General features: G+C 37.3%; 1 pseudogene; it reads left to right on the forward strand.

Annotated features, from left to right (window-relative positions):
• Positions 1-544: 544 nt before the first annotated feature.
• Positions 545-23,193, forward strand: LOC147493251 (uncharacterized; annotated as a pseudogene).
• Positions 23,194-23,424: the final 231 nt, after the last annotated feature.

Here is a 23,424-nt window from a genome sequence, read left to right on the forward strand (position 1 = left end):
TAAGAGTTGTTGTATACGTTCCCTTGGGGGGGCTTGGGCTGGTAGCTAATGTAGTGGTGTTATTCAGTGAAATGAGCCGAGCATTGGAGCAAGAGAAGTCTCTCCTTAGTAACTATGAATATGTATCACTAGCATAATCTGCTCAATCTTTAAACTCCTCTCACTTTATGCCTTTTTTAGTTTTCACTGTAGTTCTTGTTAAGCCTATATCTCTATGTTATCCTGTATTTCATATGTAGAGCATGCTTTTAGATATGTGCATTTTCTTGGTGTTTACCACTTATTTATACCCTCAAACATTCACAGCATGCCTATATATATGTAGGATCATATTGCTTGACCATTTTGTTTTCTGATCCATCAATTTTAATCAACTAAAAAGTCCTAGAGATTCACAAAACACTTATTAAACTACCACGTGTAAGGCACAAATCAAAAGTACACTCTGGTCATGAAGTAGACTTGCTAACTAGAATTACAACTACCAAAGTACTCTCAACTCTGAACAAGTTGAAAAATGAGGTGAGAGCTAAAAACAAAGAAGATGGGCTGTTCATTTTCTGGTTTAAATGCATTTTATGATGCAGTAAATGGTGGTGAAGATGTCTGGATAAATGAGAATCGTTATAGAATATTAAGACAACTTGGTGAAGGTGGTTTTGCTTTTGTTTTTCTTGTTGACAAGTTGCTTGGATTCTTCTTCTTCTTTGGTAAAAACTTCGAGAGACCCATCTCTTATTTCAGGTCGGTGTTTTCTTTCATGTTATAAATTTGACAATATAGTGTTTGGGTGTTAAGAATTTGAGATTGTGTAAATTTTCAGGATGATGGAAAGTATGCAATAAAAGAAAGTAGTTATTCAAAGTGATGGCGATTCTGAGTTAGTGAAGGAGGAGATTCGTGTTTCGGGATTATTTAGTCATGCTAATTTACTTTCGCTTATTGATCATGCTATCATTGCTGTTAAGGTAAGAACTTATTATGTAGTACTAGTTCGATCTGTTAAGTGTATACTAAATTAAAATGTTATAAGAAAATATTGTATTAGTGCTTTCAGCTTGTATATTGCTGTCTTATAATCTGTAGATAGGAGGCTAAAATAAAATATTTAATATTTATTTATGTGCAAATTAACTGAGCAAATGTCATAGTAAGGTCTAGACAGGATTTTCAGCGAAAGGTTTTACTTTTAGGTTGTTTAGTCATACTTACTCTAAGGTTTTACTTTGCTTGAAAGTTTTACTTTTGTTTAGATGTGGTTTAGTTTGTGATATTCATTACGAAGTTGGACTCACCTCGGCTTTTGATCATTATTTTTTAGGAATCAACTAATTTGGAAAAGGGCACCAAATTGAGCTTCTAAGTGAGTCTGAGGTAAGATGACTGATAAGAGCCCAAAACTGTAGTTTTAACCCTGTAACAGACATACCTTTAGACCAATTATGTGAGTAATAATTAAGAGTTAACACTGATCACGTGTTTTATGCATTTCAGGCTTCAAAGTCCATTATGTGCAGAAATGTGCCACTTTAGCGAGATAAAGAAGCAGAGGTCGGTTACTAAGGAGTTCCGTGATTAAAGGCCAAGTTTCTAGAAGACAATGCCTTTCCAAAAGCCCGGTCAAAAGCTGAAAAGTTGACGCGGGCAGAAACAGCACACAAAGTCAGCAGAACTTCCAAAGGCCATATCTTTGGACTCAGACCTTGGAATGGAGCCTACCTTATGTCAAAACGACTGGCTCGGAAAGAGCTTTCCAATGGTCTAAGCCTTGATCCAATCAGAGGAGCAAAAGTGGACGAAAAGTCTGTTGAAGCCAACTGCAGCTGAAGAGGCCTTTTTGGACTGAAAGAATTGGGTTTTGGGCCTGATTCTCTGGCCCAAAACATGGCTCCAAGCCCATGCACGATTTTTGGATCTGAATGTATAAAAACAAAAGCTTAGCTCTTTGTTAATGGTAGATAGTTAGACCTAGAAATAGATTAGATTAGTAGCCTCCATTAATGAATTCTAGATCTAGTTTTTCATATAGATTAATTAAGTTTAGTTCCATTTCAATTATTGTATTAGATTAAACCTTTGAATCTTGTTCTTCATTTTGATTAGATCAATTAAGTAGTATTTTTATCAATTTCGATTTTGTCATTCCCATTTCTAGATCTAATTTCAATTCCTGTCCTTATTTCATTTGAGTCATTAAATTAGATTTCATTATTGTTTAATTAAGTAAATTTCAATTCTTTATATCATGTTTAGTTTAAATGTAATCGGAAATGATTGCGTAATGATTCTCGGCTAAACCTCCATTAGAGGGGGTTGAGAAGCCTTGATGAATGCTTGATTCGAATATTGTAGAGAATCGTCGTAATTTCCTTTCCACTCTAGAAACGATTAGTTCACCATGAGAATGGGTTTAATCGTTCACATGCTAGTTATGAATTGGTAGGAATGCCATGTGTAATTAGGGATTAGGAAGAACCAATTGTTTTGGGAAGCAGTTCAATTCGGATTACGACGATTCGTCGTTAATAGGATTGAGTCGAGTTAAGGTGGAATCAATCCCCCTCTAACTCCTTATCATAAAATCAACGTAGCATTCCCTTAGTTATTCCCATCGTCGACTAGTTGCATTTCGTGGGTAGTTGCATCGTAGTCTAGTTGCCTTTTTCGTAAATCTCTCATTAGACTTTAAGTTAGAGTACTTACACTTGAGAACATAGCATGCGGAAGGACTAAGAGTGGAATGAATCACTCTACTCCACTATATCTCGATAGACTTGAGAGTAAAATCTTTGATAATATAGGCACTTAAGATAAGTTTAGTTTTACTTACGTTTAGAGTTCATTGCTTTATTTCGTAGGTAAGACTACTCATTTTTCAATTATCAAATGGCGCCGCTGCCATCTTAGTTTCACTTTCGTATTGTTTTCATAGTGTTAGTACTGTTCTTAAAAGTCCCATTTCACCCACCCACCCTTGTTTGATTCATCTTGTGGTTGTCCATTTCAGAGTTGAAAAATTCGGGTAAAATTATAATTGAGCGCCTTCCTTGGCTGACCAGCCCGTGTAAGCGACTTCGCCCTTCAACTCTGGAATTCTAAAATACACCGAAAGCGACCTATCGCGAGTCGCGACCAGCGCCTTAACAAAATTTTCGGATTTCGACAGTTTTGATTCAATTTTGATCTTTCATATTTTTCGGTGTTCTAACTCGCTATATACAAACGAACAAGCGTAAACAAGGCGCTATTCATAAAGCGAAGCAAGGCCGAATCAGGTATTCCTTTCTTCCACACCTCGCATCTCCTGTTAGAGGTTTATACTAGTATATCGAACTGTTTGGAGTGTTGATGTGTTTAGCTAAGTTTGGTTTTAGCCTTGTATGAGATTAAGGTGCGGCGAACAAAACACCTAGCGTAATTACACAACAACGTCAACAAACAAGTCTATCTAGTATACCACCCACTACACCTCTAGCTACTATTTCACATACATCACGACCACAATGCCCGACAAAGAAGAGAGGCCTCTCTCGACTTCTACAAAGCCTTGGCGATAGCCCCAAATCTTGCATCATTCTAGCGGACCGGTAGGGGATTTCCGAATCCCCAAATATTTTAATTTGTTACCCGTTTTTCATGGATTAGACCATGAAAAATCTTATCAACATATCGCGTAGGATTGAACAAGTCCTAACAACATTCCACCATCCCTACGGTTGGTGCGAAACAAATTAAATTAAGGGTATTCCCTTTCACCTTACCCGATAAGGCGGCGTCTTGGTTAGCGCCCAAGCGCCCTAATTCTATGGACTCGTGGGCTAAAACTTGTTCAATTTGTTTATGGAACATTTTTACCCACCCCTAAAGACGGATGAGATGCTTTCCAAGATTCATTTCTTTAGACAAAATCCTCATGAATCATTTTCAGAGGCTTGGAATCGTTTCACCGATCTCCTTATAGAGTGTCCACATCATAATTTAGAAAGACCGTTAGTTCGTGCCTTTTTCAAAGGACTTCTACACCACCATAAAGAAGTCCTAGACATAATGAATGGGGGTAGTTTCTTAAGTAAAGGAGCCTCAGAGGCATATAAATTTTTGGAAGATTAGACTAAGCGTAATAATAATTGGGGGGTAGTGACGATTACTCCCGCTCCGCTAGTTCTTCTTCAATAGTTAAGGCTACCAGTATGTTTGAGGTTAAATCAAATCCTGAGCTTAAAACTCTAATTGAATCCCTCACAAAAAAGGTAGAGGCCATTTCTGTACAACAAAAGCCAATCCCCGTCATGAATGTAAATTCAAATCCATGTAGTTTCTGTTGGAGCCCTGAGCATCCCGACTCACATTGTCCTATTGCCTATGAACAGGCTTGTTCCATTAATAGTGAACCTAACGCCCTTGAGACAAAATCCCAACTTCGGTTGGAGAAATAACCAAAAGCGTCACACCTCGAGGGTACAATAATCAATATGTTAGGCCTACGCGACGGCTTTAACCAAGCCCCACTACGACAAGGGCGAGTGGGGGTAATTTTAATAATTATAACAACCAAAGCGCCAACCTCGACAAGGTCAAGCACAAAGTCAAGGTAGTTATAATAATTATAATGCTAATAGAGGTATCGTTCGGTAAATAATAACTATCAAAATCCACCCATAAATAATTCCGCGTGAAATAGTTCGGTCCACCACCCGTGACTACTACACTCACACAACCGGATCGTCTTGACACCTTCATACAAGTGAGCCAAAAACTTTTCCAAACCATGGCTCAATCTAACCAAAAACTTCTACAATCCGTTAATAATTTAACCAAACGGTTGGCTCAAGATAAAGCCCAACCCAAGGTGTGTTTCGTGTAACGAAATACCTAATCCTAAAACAACAAATACACCTTTGAGGTAACCGATAATACTAGTAATGAGTATGAAAATGTAGGTGAGCTAAAGGCCATCACCACTCTCCGATTACGGCAGAGTGGTTGATAACAAAGTAACTATGCCTATAGTTACCCCCCACGAGCCCCTACACCGCTATATTACTAGATGCGAAATAGAAACTGAAGAGCCTACCCTTTGTAGAGGTACCAGTTACAACAAAACCTAAGAAACAGGAAGCCACGGTTAAACACCCAGGTAATACCATTGCTAAATATAGATAGAAACCACTGTTTCCACAAAAATTAGCCATGTTAACTAGGGATACAAATTACGAGGAGATTAGGGATGTTTTTAAGAATCTAACTATAAACCTTCCCTTCCTCGAAGCTATAAAAAAGCTACCACACCATGCTAAGTTTTTAAGGAATTGTGTACTACTAGGCGTAAGACCAATATACCAAAAGACGCTTTTTTAGAACAATTCCCAACTCTATCGAACATAATGGAATTGTTAAGTACAAGGACCACGGGTCGCCCCCTCGCATACAATGCACCTTAGGAGATTCCTATCTGACGACCAGCGTTATTAGACTTGGGGGCTAGTGTAAACTTACTCCGTTTTATTTGTATAGACAAATAGGTCTAGGCGAGATGCAACCCACTAGAATGGCGTTGCAATTAGGCTGATCGGTCTATTAAGTATCTTAAGGGTGTCGTCGAAAATGTTACGTAAAAATTCAGGATTTTTACTATCCGGCTGATTTTGTCATCCCTCGACCACGAAGTGGATTAACGACTCTGTCCGATCATTTTAGGGCGACCTTTTTCAACCGCCAATCGCGCTCATTAATTGCGCGATGGTTCAATGTCCATGTCTTTTGGCCATCTTCTTTGTTGAAGTTAATGTTTTTAAAACAAAGACCACAGTTACCCGATTAGATCTATGGATGGAGAAGTTAGCATGATCGAGGCGTTGCTTTCGAGATTATTTCAACAACACGTTCCACGATAATCATATGCCCAAATTCCTTTCCTTTGGAAGATCGGACTCAATATTTCCATCCCTACACTAGTCGATACACATATTACGGATGAGGAGGAGATAGATGACTTTCTCAAAGATATAGAGGAATATCATAGTAACGAGGATATGACCAATCTAGATGAGCAATTCGATGAGTTTCTTCGAGCAGGTGATGAATCACCCTATCAAGAACTACTTTGCACAACAGCCACCTCGATTCCCTTCCTTCCACCCTTTCAAAAGAATCCCGAGTTTGCACTCGATCCTGTTGTTTCTTCTGTGCTTCATAATTTTTTAAATTCACCTAGTAAACAAATACTACAGAAGGACAAACCATTTGACACCTTCATTTTCAGAATTGAGGCAGTCCTACACATACAATGAATGAGTTTTGTGCTAAAACCACATCCTCATTGTTTTTGTGTCTGTCTTTCTACAACTTATCCCTATCCACCATATTCTCCACAACCATTCACTTTTCCACACTTATTTACTAGAACACCCACTCATTCAAAAATGAAAAATAAGGTGCATGATAGGTTACATAATAGGGTTATCCGATTTCGTTTTCATTTAACTAGGTTGAGTATTGGGAAATCTTGGTGCTTGATTGTGTTTGGAATTGTTTTCTGGGATATTTATTTATGGAATGATCCACAACTATTTTGGTTGTTGATATATGATAAACTGCATGTTTATACATATGTTTAGACAAGTCTCGAGTATCTGACTATAAACGACTCAACTTTTGTGTTTGGTGCATTTCCTTTCATTTCCATATATTGGTGAGTGCACCATTAAGGTAACCGGGCCCTCCCTATGGAGTGTGTGGCTGTAAGTACCGGATCCTAAGTCCACGTTTAAACATAATTCACGTTTTCCACTCTTGCATGTTTTCTCGGATTTTTTGAGTCATGTTTCTCTATGGGGTGAATTATGTCTTTATTGTTTATTGTTTTATTTTTAAAATTAAAAATATATATATATATATATATATATATATATATATATATATATATATATATATATTAAAGAATAAGCATAGTAACCTAGGAAGTCTCGGGAATCTGACTTTAAAAGACCCATTGCTAAAAACAAATTTTCTAAGCTTCGTTGTAAAATTTTGTTGGGGGTGGGGTGTTCGATGTTTTCATTACTAAATATTTATGTTCCATTAGAGTTTCTTAGGCCGTTTTATTGTATTACAATTTGGGTTGACATAATTCATGAATTTAGAGTTCAATTGTTCGCATAACGTACGTCATGCACGCACTTCGAGGTGTTTTCCACTATCTTATATGTCATCCACGGTCGGAATGGAATGTTTTATGGATCATTGGATTGGAAATTCTCTCCTGATCATTTCCATATCTCATTCGCAAAAATCGGACCGGTAACGAAGCGGCAATTTTGATTTGAAGTTTCGCGAAAAATCGAAAAAAAATCACAAATTTCGAATTTTGGGCTTGGGCACAACCCGCGCTCACCTACAGCGCGACCGCGCCCTTACCTTTAGCATCACTCGCGATCTTCTTCTCCATTCCGCCATTAATGCCAAGCTCCAAAAACCTAAAAAAAAAAATCAAAATAAAAAGAAAACGAGAATTAACCCACGGCCAAAATCAAATCCCAACCCAAATCGATTCCAAACACCACCGACCACCACTCCCACCGATTTACATCACTAAAAACCACTGAAAATTCAAAATTTTGGTGCTGCCGCGCCACCACTCCACCACCACCACGGTTTGCTTCAACCGGTCTATTAAAATCCAACCACCACATCACTTTTAAACCCCCACTACATTCCAAACTTCCAATGGCTCAACAACGCCCGAATTTTGCGGAGCAAGCTTTTACCGCCGAAACTTCGCGCCCGTTTTACGGTGGCGAGATGATTAGTCGAGCTGGAATAGCTTGTGGTACTCGACCGAAGCCTATTACCACGAGGACTTAGTCCGACGGTTCTATGATCTGAGGGAGTTGGAAGGGACTAGGATTTTTTTGTTGTGGTAGCGAAGAGGCGGAAGGAAGTGACGACCGGGTTGTTTATTGAGATTCTAGGCATTCGCCTAGAATCCATCCGATGTCACCCTGCAGGAGTCCTAGCATAATGGGGTAGAGCCATTGATGCACGAGATAGTTATTGGAGGGGACTACAATGCAAGATCGCATTGTGTTCGACAAAGCTTCCTTTAGGACCAAACCGGTGGCTACATCCGGTGGATTGGTCGGGCGATCCGAGGGGAAGGGGAAGGTCAGCCGATATCGGCTGAATCGCCTCCATATCTTATGGATACTCCGTGAGCGGAAGTATGACTTCTGCATCTTAAAGTTTTCTTGAGCATGATTAGGGGAGTAGGGAGGTCTGTTGCCCTCTCCCCGTGTTGATAACAAAGATCATGCTCAAGTTGAGAGTTGAAGCGATCGATCGGACATACATCACTCTCCACCATAACCCTCACATCTATAAGGAGTGTGTCCAACGGGTTTGGAGATTGGCTAAAGATAGAGAAGAAGAAGAAGAGGATGGAGGAGCTGAGATGCCGAGGAGGCCGGGGACATCGGGATGCCTCCGAGGATAAGGAGGACTTGACCTGTTTTGACGCGGATGCCTTGGAGGTGTCTTTGATGCGGAACGAGCGCATGGCTGTGATCCATCGAGGCATCGTTAAGCTTAACACTATCTGTGAAGACCTCCGGACTCGGCAGCAACGATGCATCACAACTTCGAGCTCCGTACTCCCAGAGAGAGGGCGAGAGGTGGGAGAACGGATGAGCGCCGAGCTAGAAGCTCGGCACCGGTTCGGGGCGAGATGTCGACACGATTCCCACCTCGGGGGACTCTCCTTCGAGGACACACCATCCGAGGGACGGCGTCGCCGCCGGCGATCTAATGGTGTTTGGCTTTTCAGAGCTCGGGGAGCAGTCTCCGGAGCATGTTCCCTCCGCCACCAGTTCTAGAGTAGCTAGGGATAGTATAGTTTGATGTTTTATGTTTTATTTGTAATTTCATTATTGTTATTTATTTTAATGCAAGTTTATTTCCGTAATTTGAATTTTGTAGTGTAATGTACTCCGAATGAAAATTTTAATATAAGGGGTTATTTTCGGTATCGTGGTTGTTTTCATATTGATCCCACCTTCCCAACTTGTTTGGGGGTGGTTTTATCAATTCAAGCATTATTTTTATAACCCTCGTGTTAGAATTTATTGCGGAGTCAAGGTGAAAATATGGCCGTTTAGGCATATCTATGATTGAGTATCATTGAAGGATGAAATCTAGATTAAATATGTACATTCTATCATAAAATCAACCTAAAAGATACTGGGTTTGAATTAGAATCAAGGATATGAGTTGTTTCCGTTTTCGGGTTTGGAAATTTTAGGATTTCCGGAAACTGCCGTAATTAGTTTTGGCAACTTCCCAATCCATTTTAGCAACTTTAAACCTATATAAACTTGATACAATCTATCCTCACAACTCACACTACACCTAAACTCCATCACTCACCTTTCACTCCCGCGATTCCCTCGTTTCGGCTCATTTTCCGAAGTTTACAGAACTTCGAAAGCACTTTCTTCTACAGAGCGCTTCGCTTCTGATATTTTTTCTGAGTTTTGTATTTCTGGAAATTTCAATTTCTTTAGAGCCAAGGCTTCTATCGAGAGACTCGGCATCGCTACCGACTTCCGTGGACCAGAAAATTTCCAGTTTTTCGTGCGTAGTATCTGGATCATTCGCAGCTATTCCAAAGCGTAATTTTGAGATGACATCTCCAACATTGATACCGAACAGTCTTTCAAGATTTGTTCCAAAACACTACTTATGGTGCTTTGGTTTCGTGGTTTATCACATTCGTTGGGTGGGGAGCCGCTTTTATGGTAAGACCGGATGCACTTTATTCTCCAACACTAGCATCTTATTTTTACGATAACTGCATTTTCTTTGAAAGACCAGATGGAGAACAAGTGTTCTCCATCAACATTGATAATGAACCAATGGAAATTACCATGTTCTTGCTAGCATTTGTTCTTGGACTTGCTATGCCCGCTGAAATACAAGACCCATGGTGCTATTGGGTCGATAATATGTATGTCTATACTTATGAGTTTTTGCATGAGTCGTATGGCGCGGGCATTTTTCGTATTGAGGACCAAGGGGAATATAACGTCGCCTTTGGTAGCCTGTCCATGAACATAGGAACTGTTATGTTTTGGATCATGTTAAACATTTTAGGGGAATGGCGTTTTTCTTCTGTGAATGATGCCACTTGCAGCGTCTTCCTTGCTTTAGCCACGGGACGTATGTGTCATGACCTTCCCCGAACCTTGATGTCTAGTTTAGCTCGATCCCATAGCATGAGGCATAAGTACCTTCTTATGCCCATTCTAGTTTCTCGTATTATGCTATGTTTCTTTCCTATTTTTTGTACACGCTTCACGGATTGGATTACGGTCGACACTGTACGACCCACCAATAGTATTATTCGATCTTTCCGTGCAATGACTTGGCAAGGATGGAGGATACAACCTCATTTGGTTGCACCCTACACCCCGTCAGACCAAGTGGCTCTTAATAGGTTAGCAATAATAGATGATAAATGGCGGGAAGCCTGACAAATTATCATGGCATGGCAGGATGCGAAGGAACCTCACTTCTTTATGGAAGAAGAGAATGAGGAAGATGACGAGTAATGCGGGGGGATAAGGTAAATTTCATTCTAGTTAGTGTCTGCTTATGTCCCAAGCAATTTCATTCTTGTTAACCCCATAATGGGTAGAACTCGTATAGAGTTGTGTCAGTTTTTATTTCCTATATTAGTACGTTATAACCTTGTTTTACAGATGTTCCTGAATTTCACGCGCTTCAATGGTATTTTTCCTACCCTCTTTATTTAATTGCTTTGAGGACAAAGCATGCTTTTTGTTTGGGGGGGGGGCATAGAAACACGTGTAATTAAGGCATCTGTTAGGATATAGATAGAGTTAATATGCATTTGGTTTCTAGTTAAAATTTAAAAAATTCAAAAATATATAGAAATAAGTTCATGCTATACACTTAGGAATAGTGATATTGTTTTCCTTCTCTATGCTCTTAACAATCTAGAAGTCTAACGTAGCTTTTGCATTAGAATAATTGTTAGAAACTTAGATTAATATGTAGGTAATAATCTTTGCATCTATCTATAAATATATTACATGAGTATTTATGATTGTTAGCAGTAAGTTTCTGAAATCTAGGCTAGAGTACTTATTTTACAACTCCTGTGAGAATATAGCCTAAAGCCTTATATGAGGGAAACATTTGAGAAATGACACAAGGGAGAAGTAAAATCCGGATAGAGATATCACACGTCCACTTGCTTGATCACTACGCCATATCCTAAGCGAGAATTTAGGCCCTCTTTGGATCGATATAGCCAGAAATTCAAACCTATGAATTATTTTCCGCTAGTCGCCCCTCTGAGCCTTTCTTTAGCCTTCCATAAACCACAAATCCTTTACCCTGTTACAAAAACAAAACAAAAAAAAAAAAAAAAAATTCAACCCACCCAATTTAGAATAAGTCTGAGAATAGAATGAGGAAGAAAGAAGAAGAGAAAAAACCTGTGTAAACAAAAGTTAGTTAATTGCTTCAGAAAATAAAGAAAAGAAGTTTTCATCCAAGGAAAAGAAAAATAAAAATAGAAATAAAATAAAAACTCCAAAAATAGAATAAAAGGGAGTCAAAAGCCAAAAAAAAAAAAAAAAAATATGGCTAAGGATGGAAACAAAGTGTAGAAGCAAAAGTAAATAACAAGGTTTTCTCTAGTTACATAATATGAAGACTCTATTATCTCAGACTTGTCCTTTTTGAATATCCATTTCCTTCCTTCTTAAACCATCTCCTAATCCCGTAACACCTAATAAAGACCTCTAGCTCAATTAGGAATAGGTTAGTGTGATAGTAAGTGGCAGATGTGTTTGATCGACTCGAACTTCCTTGTTGTCATTGAGATTGTAAGGTAAAGTGTAAGTGGAAAAATCAGAGTGTTGTATCTTGATTATTATTGTGAGTTTGTTTCAGAAATGGACCTGCTAGACATTTCATAGTATTACTCATTGTATATATGTTTATTATAGATGATTGATTATTATGCATATATTAGCTTAGGTTTTGACTTGGTTATTCTTGTTCATAGCTAGTGAGATGTATAGATAGTTTGGAGCATGAATAAGGAAACAATAGTTTTATTTCTTAGTCGTTTTTGTAGTATAGATGAAGTTTGTGAGGAAAATTATGCTAGTTAGGACTCCATTTTTGGTCACTTATGCTAATTTCTCATCTTTGCTTGAGGACAAGCAAAATGCTGTTTGGGGGTGGTTTGATAAGAGCCCAAAACTGTAGTTTTAACCCCAGAATGACATACATACCTTTAGACCAATTATGTGAGTAATAATTAAGAGTTAACACCGACACGTGTTTTATGCATTTCAGGCTTCAAAGTCCATTATGTGCAGAAATGTGCCACTTTAGCGAGATAAAGAAGCAAAGGTCGGTTACTAAGGAGTTCCGTGATTAAAGACCAAGTTTCTAGAAGACAAAGCCTTTCCAAAAGCCCGGTCAAAAGCTGAAAAGTCGACGCGGGCAGAAACAGCACACAAAGTCAGCAGAACTTCCGAAGGCCATATCTTTGGACTCAGACCTCGGAATGGGGCCTACCTTATGTCAAAACGACCGGCTCGGAAAGAGCTTTCCAATGGTCTAAGCCTTGATCCAATCAGAGGAGCAAAGTGGACGAAAAGTCTGTTGAAGCCAACTGCAGCTGAAGAGGCCTTTTGGACTGAAAGAATTGGGTTTTGGGCCTGATTCTCTGGCCCAAAACATGGCTCCAAGCCCATGCACGATTTTTGGATCTGAATGTATAAAAACAAAAGCTTAGCTCTTTGGTAATGGTAGATAGTTAGACCTAGAAATAGATTAGATTAGTAGCCTCCATTAATGAATTCTAGATCTAGTTTTTCATATAGATTAATTAAGTTTAGTTCCATTTCAATTATTGTATTAGATTAAACCTTTGAATCTTGTTCTTCATTTTGATTAGATCAATTAAGTAGTATTTTTATCAATTTCGATTTTGTCATTCCCATTTCTAGATCTAATTTCAATTCCTGTCCTTATTTCATTTGAGTCATTAAATTAGATTTCATTATTGTTTAATTAAGTAAATTTCAATTCTTTATATTATGTTTAGTTTAAATGTAATCGGAAATGATTGCGTAATGATTCTCGGCTAAACCTCCATTAGAGGGGGTTGAGAAGCCTTGATGAAAGCTTGATTTCGAATATCGTAGAATCGTCGTAATTTCCTTTCCACTCTAGAAATGATTAGTTCACCATGAGAATGGGTTTTATCGTTCACATGCTAGTTATGAATTGGTAGGAATGACATGTGTAATTAGGGATTAGGAAGAACCAATTGTTACGGGCGATTCAATTTGGATTACTTGACGATTAAATGCCGTTAATAGGATTGAGTCGAGTTAAGGTGGAATCAATCCCCCTCTAACTCCTTATCATAAAATCAATGTAGCATTCCCTTAGTTATTCCCATCGTCGACTAGTTGCATTTCGTGGGTAGTTGCATCGTAGTCTAGTTGCCTTTTTGTAAATGTCTCATTAGACTTTAAGTTAGAGTACTTACACTTGAGAACATTGCATGCGGAAGGACTAAGAGTGGAACGAATCACTCTACTGCACTATATCTCGATAGACTTGAGAGTAGAATCTTTGATAATATAGGCACTTAAGATAAGTTTAGTTTTACTTACGTTTAGAGTTCATCGCTTTATTTCGTAGGTCAGACTACTCATTTTTCAAATTATCAATGACCTAACCGCTCAACCTCATTTTCAATTGGCCTTGACGACCTACCAACTTTGAATGTGTCTTACTTCCTCAGAGTATGAATAAAAAATGAGTATACCTGTATGAACCAAAACAATTACGCGGGACAATATAAAAGAACAAATAAGGTTTAGACTGCAATGTGTATGTCAAAGTTCTATCGAATGCACATAATGGGTGTCAAAGTCCTATTGAATGTACATAATGGATACCCTCATCCTCGAGATCATTTGAGTTCTATAGTAGCACCCAGTAATTGTTAAGGAGGAAGAATTCTTTATCTACAATTTTTCCTAATCATCTATGCTAAACCTTTTAGCTCATCCTTGACTCACTCTCAACAATACAACTGAAACTTAATTGTGTAGTCTCTATCCTTTGAACATGATGGTTATGAAATTTGTAAATAATGAGAACTTGTTAGTATTTAACTCCCTATGTTCTTTTTCTTTTTTCTTCTGTGGTTTTTTGTTTTTCCTCGTTGTTTTCCCATGTGGGATTCACTAGTGTACTAGCAGGGCCTTCTTCATATAATTTGTAGATCATTTTCCTCTATCTCATAAGAAAACTTAGTGAGAGGACACTCATATGATTCTTTGTTGAACTTAGAATTCTTATTTTTATGCCATAGATAACATGTTAACTGCGGCATTCAAAGTTGAACGAGTTTAGGATGAAATTCCAACTGTTTATGATAAAAGTTGTACTTAATCACATACTAATAGTAGTTTCTCAATTTTATGTGTGGATTATTTGCATCGAGGGCAGCAGACTTGCCAAGTTGGCGTTCTTTTGCCACATGTGGAGATTTTCCGAGATGAAAAGTCGCACTGTGATTCTCAAACTTATAATGCATTCTACTTTTTGGATCAAAATGTCGGGTTGCGTCGATGTGTTTTCCTTTTCCATCTATCCCAGTTTAACTCCTCATGGACAAATAAAATAAATTAAGAAAAAGAGAAAACTTCGTCAAGACACCTCTGCACCATTTTCCCAACAAGAACCTTTATGGTTTTAACTTTTTATAGTTGATGGGAAAATCTTGGTTCAGATTTTTCATTTTTTTTTAGGTGGGATAATAAAATAGATTGCATTCTCATTTGTTCGATTTATTTATGGAAATCATTTTTGAGAAATCAAACTCTCAACTATTTCTCGCGAGGAAGATGAATAGAAAAGACAGTTGTTCCTTACATCACTTTTAGCTTTTAAGTTTTCTACCCTCTAGCAAATCCAATGCACAAGCTAACTTTCACCTTTTTTTTTTCCTTTTCTTTATTTTGATAAGGCACTAGCTAATCGGGTAAAAATCTTGTTAGGGGTATTAGAATAAGATTATCGTTAGCTTGTTATTACTCACAAATAAAATAGGTAGGACTGATTGGGAACCCGACGGTCTTCTATTAGAGTATCCGTGTCTTGGGTGGCCCTACCTCGAAAAGGGTCTTAATGAGTGTAGAGATCATTAAGCTATTGGAAAGAATATGTACTTGTTTGCAGTTTCGTCTTAAGTGAAGTTATTTTGACAGAGTGCCCAATGTATTACTTATGATTCCTTCGACCACAATTAAGTCACTCTACTCATCGAAATTGGTTGGCAACCAAGTCCTTGTTGAGTAAAGAAAGATATAAAAGAAAAAGAAAAAATAAATATTCATTTGCATATCTTAGTTCTGAATAAATTTGGAGGAAAATGTGGAGCATAACTCATTAGAAGGAAGAGAAAGTGTTTAGAGATTTAGATGAAAAAAGAAACAAATTTTTTTCACCTTCGCAATAATTATTTGGGTATCGGGTAGTGTCGAAGTATCCACACTCGAAAGTACATGATATATTAGGACTAGGAACGACTTTTTCCATTTTAAAACTATGCAAGTAACAAATTCTCTCGGATGTGTCATAACATTTATTGTCCGTTTTTCTTAAATAGGCCGGTGAGCAAGGACACCTCCCATTATTAACTCTCGAGCATGAAAGAAAGCAAGCAACAAAAGAGGCCAGCTATAGTTTTTTTGCATAGCACACACAAATGCAAGGAATGGCTGCGGCCATTGCTCGAGGTAGTAACACTGTATTTATCCTTAGAAATCTTCTAGTCACTTACGTTCTACATATGTGCAACATCGTGATATTTTCTCATTGTTTCAAGGCATACGCTTCTAGGGGATATATTGCTATTGCAATTGATTCTCGCTATCAAGGTGAACGAGCTGCACATATAACCACATAACGAGATGTGCATTATATCCTTTCATTTTCCGATTTTGACAAAAATTGTTTATATGCATAATATGTACTTGGATGTTTTCCCCGATGTATCCGATTATATGTTTTCTATTGATGTTTTAGTACAATGGCATTTTCCAACGGAGTAATGGAGTGTCCGCTTAATTTTTGAACTAAAGACACATGTTTGAATTTCAGATGACGTCCATTATTGAGATGGAAATGGCCACTTTGCATTTTGTTAACTTTATACTTGATCAAGTCTAATTCCTCTTCCTTTTTTTGGATATACATATTTGGAATTACTTCTAATGTTTGTAGACGGTTTGTGATGTATGTATGTGGTACTAGAGCTAGAGATTCTATTTTATCTGTTGAATATTTCTGTTGTGATCACCCCAATCCCATTTTACAGGTTCTTTTTAGTATTCGTCCTTAATTTTTCTCATTTTGGCTGTAAATTATTGTTTTTTTATGCTAATTATATATCTTTCTATGGAATTGTTATTTTGATTGACCCAATCTCGTCATGTTTTAGAAGTTGTAAATTGAGTTTCCATATTTCCTATTGCTTTTGATCACACATCCCTAGACCGGCTTTGCTTTGAGATTATGTTGTTCACGAGAGCGTTTAGAGACAGTCATACAGTGATACAGCTCATATGCTCTATAGAGTAAGATGTAAATAGTGATTTTAAGTTCCATCATGTTGGTCGTAGTGTAGACTTTTGTATCTGGCCCTTACATGAGAAGTAATCTATGACTGTTCGTGTCCAGAATAGATGCCAAGAAGCAATTCAAGTCATTCATTCTTAGTAATATATTTCCTTGTGGTGTAAGGAGAGCTTTACCTTACCATTTTGAAAATCATGCTAAGGTCAAGAGTTATCACCCAAGAGGAGGGCAGAGGTTTGGCAGGGCCCATTCAGTTTTGAGGATCCTTCTAATGTTGATTCCATCTAGTTCTTGGGGTAAACGGTTATCCCCATACCATCTTCCCTCTGCAAGTGCAAACCAACAGGAATTTAGATGTAATTCTCCTTCATTAAATAAAATGTTATAATCCTTCCATCAACACTCTGACAGACTGACTCTTGATTTCTACCATATTATTTCTTCCGATAACTTGTTAAATGCCACCACAGAATTAGTATCATTTTTCTTTTATCAATGGGAGACAATACCTTATGTTTCTACTTGATATTCAGGCTTTCATGGTTTTCCCCTCTTCTTTTTCGTCATATGCCTATGTCTTCATGCTTTCCAGCATTCATAGCTTGTTCTTTCATTGAACTGATAGCTCTCTAGTTTTATATTGAAGAGTTTGCTCTTGGAACAACTTGATCTCCAACAGCAATTGAGAATCCTGCCTTTCCATAACTTTGTAGTCCATAGAAGTGGAGAGTTGGACACTAGTCAGAAGCTTATTTAATGAGTTCACTTGCATGACTTAATTGAAGAGAAAAACTGAGCACTAAAGAAGGAATTGCTAATGTTGCATTATCAACTATTTTTCGTTTATTATTTTCCGTGAACTAGACTTCCACTGGGAGGAATTCCACCAGACCATACCATCAACATGTCCTGTTTAAATTTGTGATGCCTTACCTGTACTTGTTGTAGTTATGTCATTTTTGGAGGTGCAAATTATTGTCGGATCATTGGCTTGATGTGTCCGCTATTGTGGTTTATGAAGAGCTCTCTATTAAAGAAATAGTTATGGCGGTATGGGATCCGATAAAACTGGTTGATTACCTTACGTGAAAAGAGAGGATATAGACCATTCTAAGATCGGGATTATTGGTGAATCCCTTGGAGGTCGGATTAAATAAGACTTGTACTAATGGAAATTTAACTTGCAATGTTTCAGTAATTTTCACCAAGGGAGAATATGATAATTCTTTTGCCGCAGGAATGCATGCAAGGTTTTTGCTTTTGTGGATACTCGATTATGATGGTTGTCCCAATAATTGGTGTTCAGGTGCCCTGGCGATAGTTTTGACGTCTCATGTGAATAGGAAATGATTGCTAAAAATCGCACTATGTATCAAAAGAAGCTAACGGATATGTCAAATGATTGTAGGGGTTTAGATGGGCCATAAATAATGACAAATGGCACGCTCGAGTGGACAGTATAAAGCCTGTCTTTACAGGTGAACTCACTAGTATCACAAGCAGAGAAAGAAAAATATTAACAAATCATGATAATTCTATATTTGCACCAAGGGAGAATATGATAATTCTTTTGCCACAGGAATGCATGCATGGTTGCAGAAGCTGCAGTCGAGATTGGGAAGAACAACCTGGATAAAGAAGTGGTGGAAAAGGTTAGTAGCATTAAAAATCTGTATTTGCTATCTAGAAGTACATTCCTCTCTTTATTCCATCCTCCTTCATTTGAGGTCTTCCTATCCATTAGAAGTTCTTATTTCTCTTTGGAGATGGGCATTTCGTTTATGATGCGGTATATGCTTCCAAGCTTGAAGGGCAGTTATATTTTGTACCTTGTGCAACCTATCTCAAAATTTTCCAGCTTTGTCATTTTTCACCATGTAACTGTGATGAAAATGAAGAGCCCTACTTTTGAGTAGGTTTAGGATAGGATAGCTCCTGGTCTAGCATCCAAGTTCGATTCACCTGACACAATCCTAGCCATTGCACCACGCCCTCTTCTAATTTTGAATGGTATGACTTTCTCTTGTTTGTTTTTCTTTTTGTATCAAGCTCCAGTCATCAACATACATTTAGCTATATAATTAATCTGTCCTAATATCAAATTTTAACCATAAAAACATGATTCTGCTCTCATATCAAATTTCAGATGGTTGATAACCATGGGAACTTTAGCCCCAATGGATTGTAGCTGCAACATCAGAACCTGTATTATTATTATTATATATATATTTTTGAAATGCACAGGTGCAGAAGATCCTCGTTGTCCTCTTGAAGGTCTGAATACACCCATTTCAAAAGCTCAGGAGGCTTACAAAGCAGCTAATTGTTCAGAAAATTTTGAGGTTTGCCTTGTATTATGATAAACGATAAAATTGAATAGTTTACCTACGAAATGAACGATGAACTCAAAACGTAAGTAAACTAAAACTAAATTATGCGTGTCTATATTTATCAAAGATTCTACTCTCAATCCTATGAGATATAGTGGAGTAGGAAGTTCGTTCCACTCCTAGTGCTCTAGCATGGAATTGTTTTCTAATCTAATTAGTCGTTTTTAAGTCTAATGAGAGTTTTACGAGGGGGAATTATACTACGATGCAATATGAAATTGATTATTTGAATTTAAACTACGAATGCTATGGAAATATGATTGTTTTTGAATCTAGATAAAGGATTAGAGGGGAATTGAATCCACCTCAAATCCAACTTGATAACCTAGCATAGGTTCTTGTATCTCGATTCTTACGTTCTTACGGCAAGAATTTTGAGTCCTAATCCCTAGTGTTCATGGCATTTCTACCAAATACTAACTAGCATGTGAGGTCGTCCACCCATTCTCATGGTGAATCACGACCTTCTAGAGTGGAATAGATTCTACAATGCTTCTACACTATACCACTAAGTTTTCATCAAAGCTTCATCAACCCCTCTAATGGAGGTTTTAGCCTCGAATCATCAACCCATCATTTCCCATTGAATTATAACTACACATCATATCAAAATTCTAACTTTACTAATCTAAATTAAACAATAATTGAAATCTAATTAATTAACTAAGAATGAAATAAGAACAAAAATTTAAACTAGATCTATAAATGCAAATGACAAAAATCGAAATTGAATGATAATAACTATTTTATTTATCTAATTAAATGACGAACAATCATTCAAGGAATTAAATAAAAACAAGATATGAAACTAATTAAATTAAACTAATTAAATCTAAGGAAAACTAGATCTAGAATTAATTAATGGAGGCTACTAATCTAATCTTTAATCTAGGTCTAACTATCTACCATTAACAAAGAGCTAAGCTTTGGTTTTTATACTTTCAGATCCAAAAATCGTGCATGGGCTTGGAGCCATGTTTTGGGCCAGAGAATCAGGCCCAAAACTCAATTCTTTCAGTCCAAAAAGGCCTCTTCAGCTGCAGTTGGCTTCAATAGACTTTTCGTCCACTTTTCGTCCATTGGAAAGCTCTTTCCGAGCCGGTCGTTTTGACATAAGGTAGGCCCCATTCTGAGGTTTGAGTCCAAAGATACGGCCTTCGGAAGTTCTGCTGACTTGTGTGCTGTTTCAGCCCGCATCGACTTTTCAATTTTTGACCGGGCTTTAGAAAGGCTTTGTCTTCTTGAATCTTGGCCTTTAATCACGGAACTCCTTAGTAACCGATCTTAGCTCCTTTATCTCGCTAAAGTGGCACATTTCTGCACATAATGGACTTTGAAACCTGAAATGCATAAAAACACGTAATCAGTGTTAACTCTTACTTATTACTCACATACTTGGTCTAAAAGTATGACTGTTACAGGGTTAAAACTACAGTTTTGGGCTCTTATCATATTATCTTTTGAAAGGTTTTACGACTAGAACCTAGTGTCCAAGTCCATGCTCCTTCTATGGCTATAGCACCCCCTGCTTTATCTGTAAAAATTGAGGCTATGTGCAGATGTGAACTAAATGTCCCAACAACATTCGCAAGTGGAAGTATACTTAGAATGTCTTGGTCCTTTTTTTAAAGACTGGGAAATCCTATTTCTTTTGTATTTCCCATTTTCCCTGCACTAGGCATTTGTTTTAAATGCATCAATCAACACTAGAAAGCCACCTTGACATGTTGCTTGCTGGTCATAGTACACAATTAATATTGCTTTGATATAGTAACGGAGTATATTCTGAGTCATAAACTGTTCATAATTTATGTATTGCGTTGCTATAATTCTCTTTACCATGGAATGTAGTTCTTATGGAAATTTTAGTAGTAAGGTAGTAGCATTCAAATACCTTTTACTAGATATTCTCTTATTTGACATTCAATCAAGGATCTGAAGATGCAAAAAACTGTTGGTGACAATCTTAATTTTCACTCATAGTTTGAATTCTGTAGAGAGGGAGGCAAGAATGCAGTACACCTGCATCCTTTAAACTGGATTTTTTTAGCTTTCTTACTGAATTCGAAGCTTATCTATATGAATATATTATTACTTTATTAAAGGTCTTGCATCATTCTTCTTCTATGCTTTGTTTGTGTCGTTGGAGCGATTACACCATGGAACTTCCCTTTAGCAATGTTCACTTGCAAGGTATACTCTCTAGTTTAACCCATTTTGCATATAGTTTGAGATTTTGAATATGGATACCTTTTTTGTTTTTGCTTGATGCCTTTATGCCTTTTTGAAGATCATAAGCTCTCTATTTATGTTGTTTCAGGTCACTCCTGCTCTAGCTTGTGGTTGTACAGTAATTATCAAGCCCTCTGAACTTACGCCCCTGACAACTTTAGCAGTGGCTGAGCTTTCTCTTCAAGCTGGCATACCACCGGTAAACTTTACTGCCTATATTTTACAACGACGACCACATTGTCGTCCTTTTAGTTCCATGCTTTCTTTTTCACACGACGATTTATTTTTTTTATTTTTTTCTTTCCACTGGCCATTTATTTCTTGTAGACTTTTAGTCAATTAAAAACTTGAAACTGAACCAATTGAACTTTTCGTGTATTAGAATCCTTTGGTTTTACTTGATTTGATGAGTTTTGCAATTGGCATCAACTGAAGTGAACTGTTTTGGTGGCTTCAAAGAAATGCTAAGTTTGATTCTCATTACTTATGTTTTGACCAAGTTTTAGACTACTACTAGTTTTAGCTATGAAATTGGCTGACTTTTTCCTGTGACTTTTTCCAGGGTGCTTTCTTTCGGCAGTTTTGTTTTTCAGATCTGTACGCAAGTCCGACTACCTGGCTATGCATCATGGATTCATTAGTGTGAGTTTTTGCCTACGACAAATCGTCAGATTCCTTCATTTTTGTTTTGTATTGTGGTAACTTTTTATTCTTATAGGTTCATTTATCCCCTGGAAGTAAGTTTAACTTTCAAAAATATATCAAAAGGTCATTAGAAGACGATTTCAAGATAGTTGTTGGAATTAGGTATGACATTACTGGTTGTGGTTCTATCAGAAACTTTTCTAGTTGTGTTGGTTTTGATAATGGATTTCTAATTATGCATTTTAATTTAGAATCTGCTCCATGATGTCAATTGATCCTTTGCTATGGCCTTGGTTGTGGTATTTTTGCTTCTGAATGTGTTGCTGGTGAGCTCACGTCTTTAATCAAACATTTTTCTAGTTATTTATATTCTCAATTCAAATTCAATTTAAGATGCAGTCTTTTCATTAGATCATATTGTTATTTCCAGGATGGCAGGCTTTGTTGTGGATAGCCGTGTTTCCTCTACTTGTAAGCAATTTTATGTATTATGGTAGTAGCTTTCCTAACTAGTGCTGAAGTTCAATCTCACCCCGAGGCGCTTTGCAGGCAATCTTAGGAGTGGGAACAAAGCTACAAGCTATTATAACACAAATGGCTCTTCAAAATTCAAGATAGGCATGCAGTTGTTCAAGGACGCAGAGAGGGCACACAAATAGAACTTAAGGCTTTTGATTCTATTTTGGTTAGTGCGCAAACTTCCAACATTCTTCCAGCACGTGTTTTTGATTCTGTTTTGATTAGCAAGTTTCTTACATTCAAACTCAAGGCTTTTGATTCTATTTTGATTAGCAAGTTTCTTACATTCTTCTAGCACGTGTTTTTGTTTGGGTATTTTCATGGGCTGGGATTTTTTATTTGGGTATTTTTAGGTACTTATAGCTAGAATAGAACAGCTAGAATTATTTCTACTTCCTAAGAGAGTACTTCATGATCTTCTTCTTCTTCTTAATTTTTTTGGTCAGCAAAACTCACTTCAAGATCTTGGCAAATGGATTACCAACTTGGTAAGACGCTTTGGACCTTAGTGATTTTGTTGAAGGGTTGAATCAAGGTTGTAGTATGCGTAATCTATTGTGCGGGATATGCAAACTTCATCTATTTTGTTTTTTGAGTATGTTTGTTATAAGTAATGGTACTAGATATTACTAGGACTGGTTGCTAGATAGATGGTGTACGTGGTGCTGATTTTTGGTTTCTGAAGGAAGTAATATGTATACTTAGTGAACGACATGTCTTATTCTTGTTTTTTTTTATGAACACATTGTTTCTTTATGAATACATTGGCGTTAAGTAGCATTTGAGTGGGAACTTGCAAGAATGTAATGTTGGGATACCTGAAACAATTATTATAAAAAAATATTTTTTTAAAATAAAGAACTAATACCCGACGGATAAAAACTGTCTAGTAGCAAACTACCCGACGGCTGGTGACAGCTGGTCTAACTGACGGTTTATA

The sequence above is a fragment of the Coptis chinensis genome, chromosome 6 (genome assembly GCF_015680905.1).
Source record: "Coptis chinensis isolate HL-2020 chromosome 6, ASM1568090v1, whole genome shotgun sequence".
Taxonomy (NCBI): Eukaryota; Viridiplantae; Streptophyta; class Magnoliopsida; order Ranunculales; family Ranunculaceae; genus Coptis; species Coptis chinensis.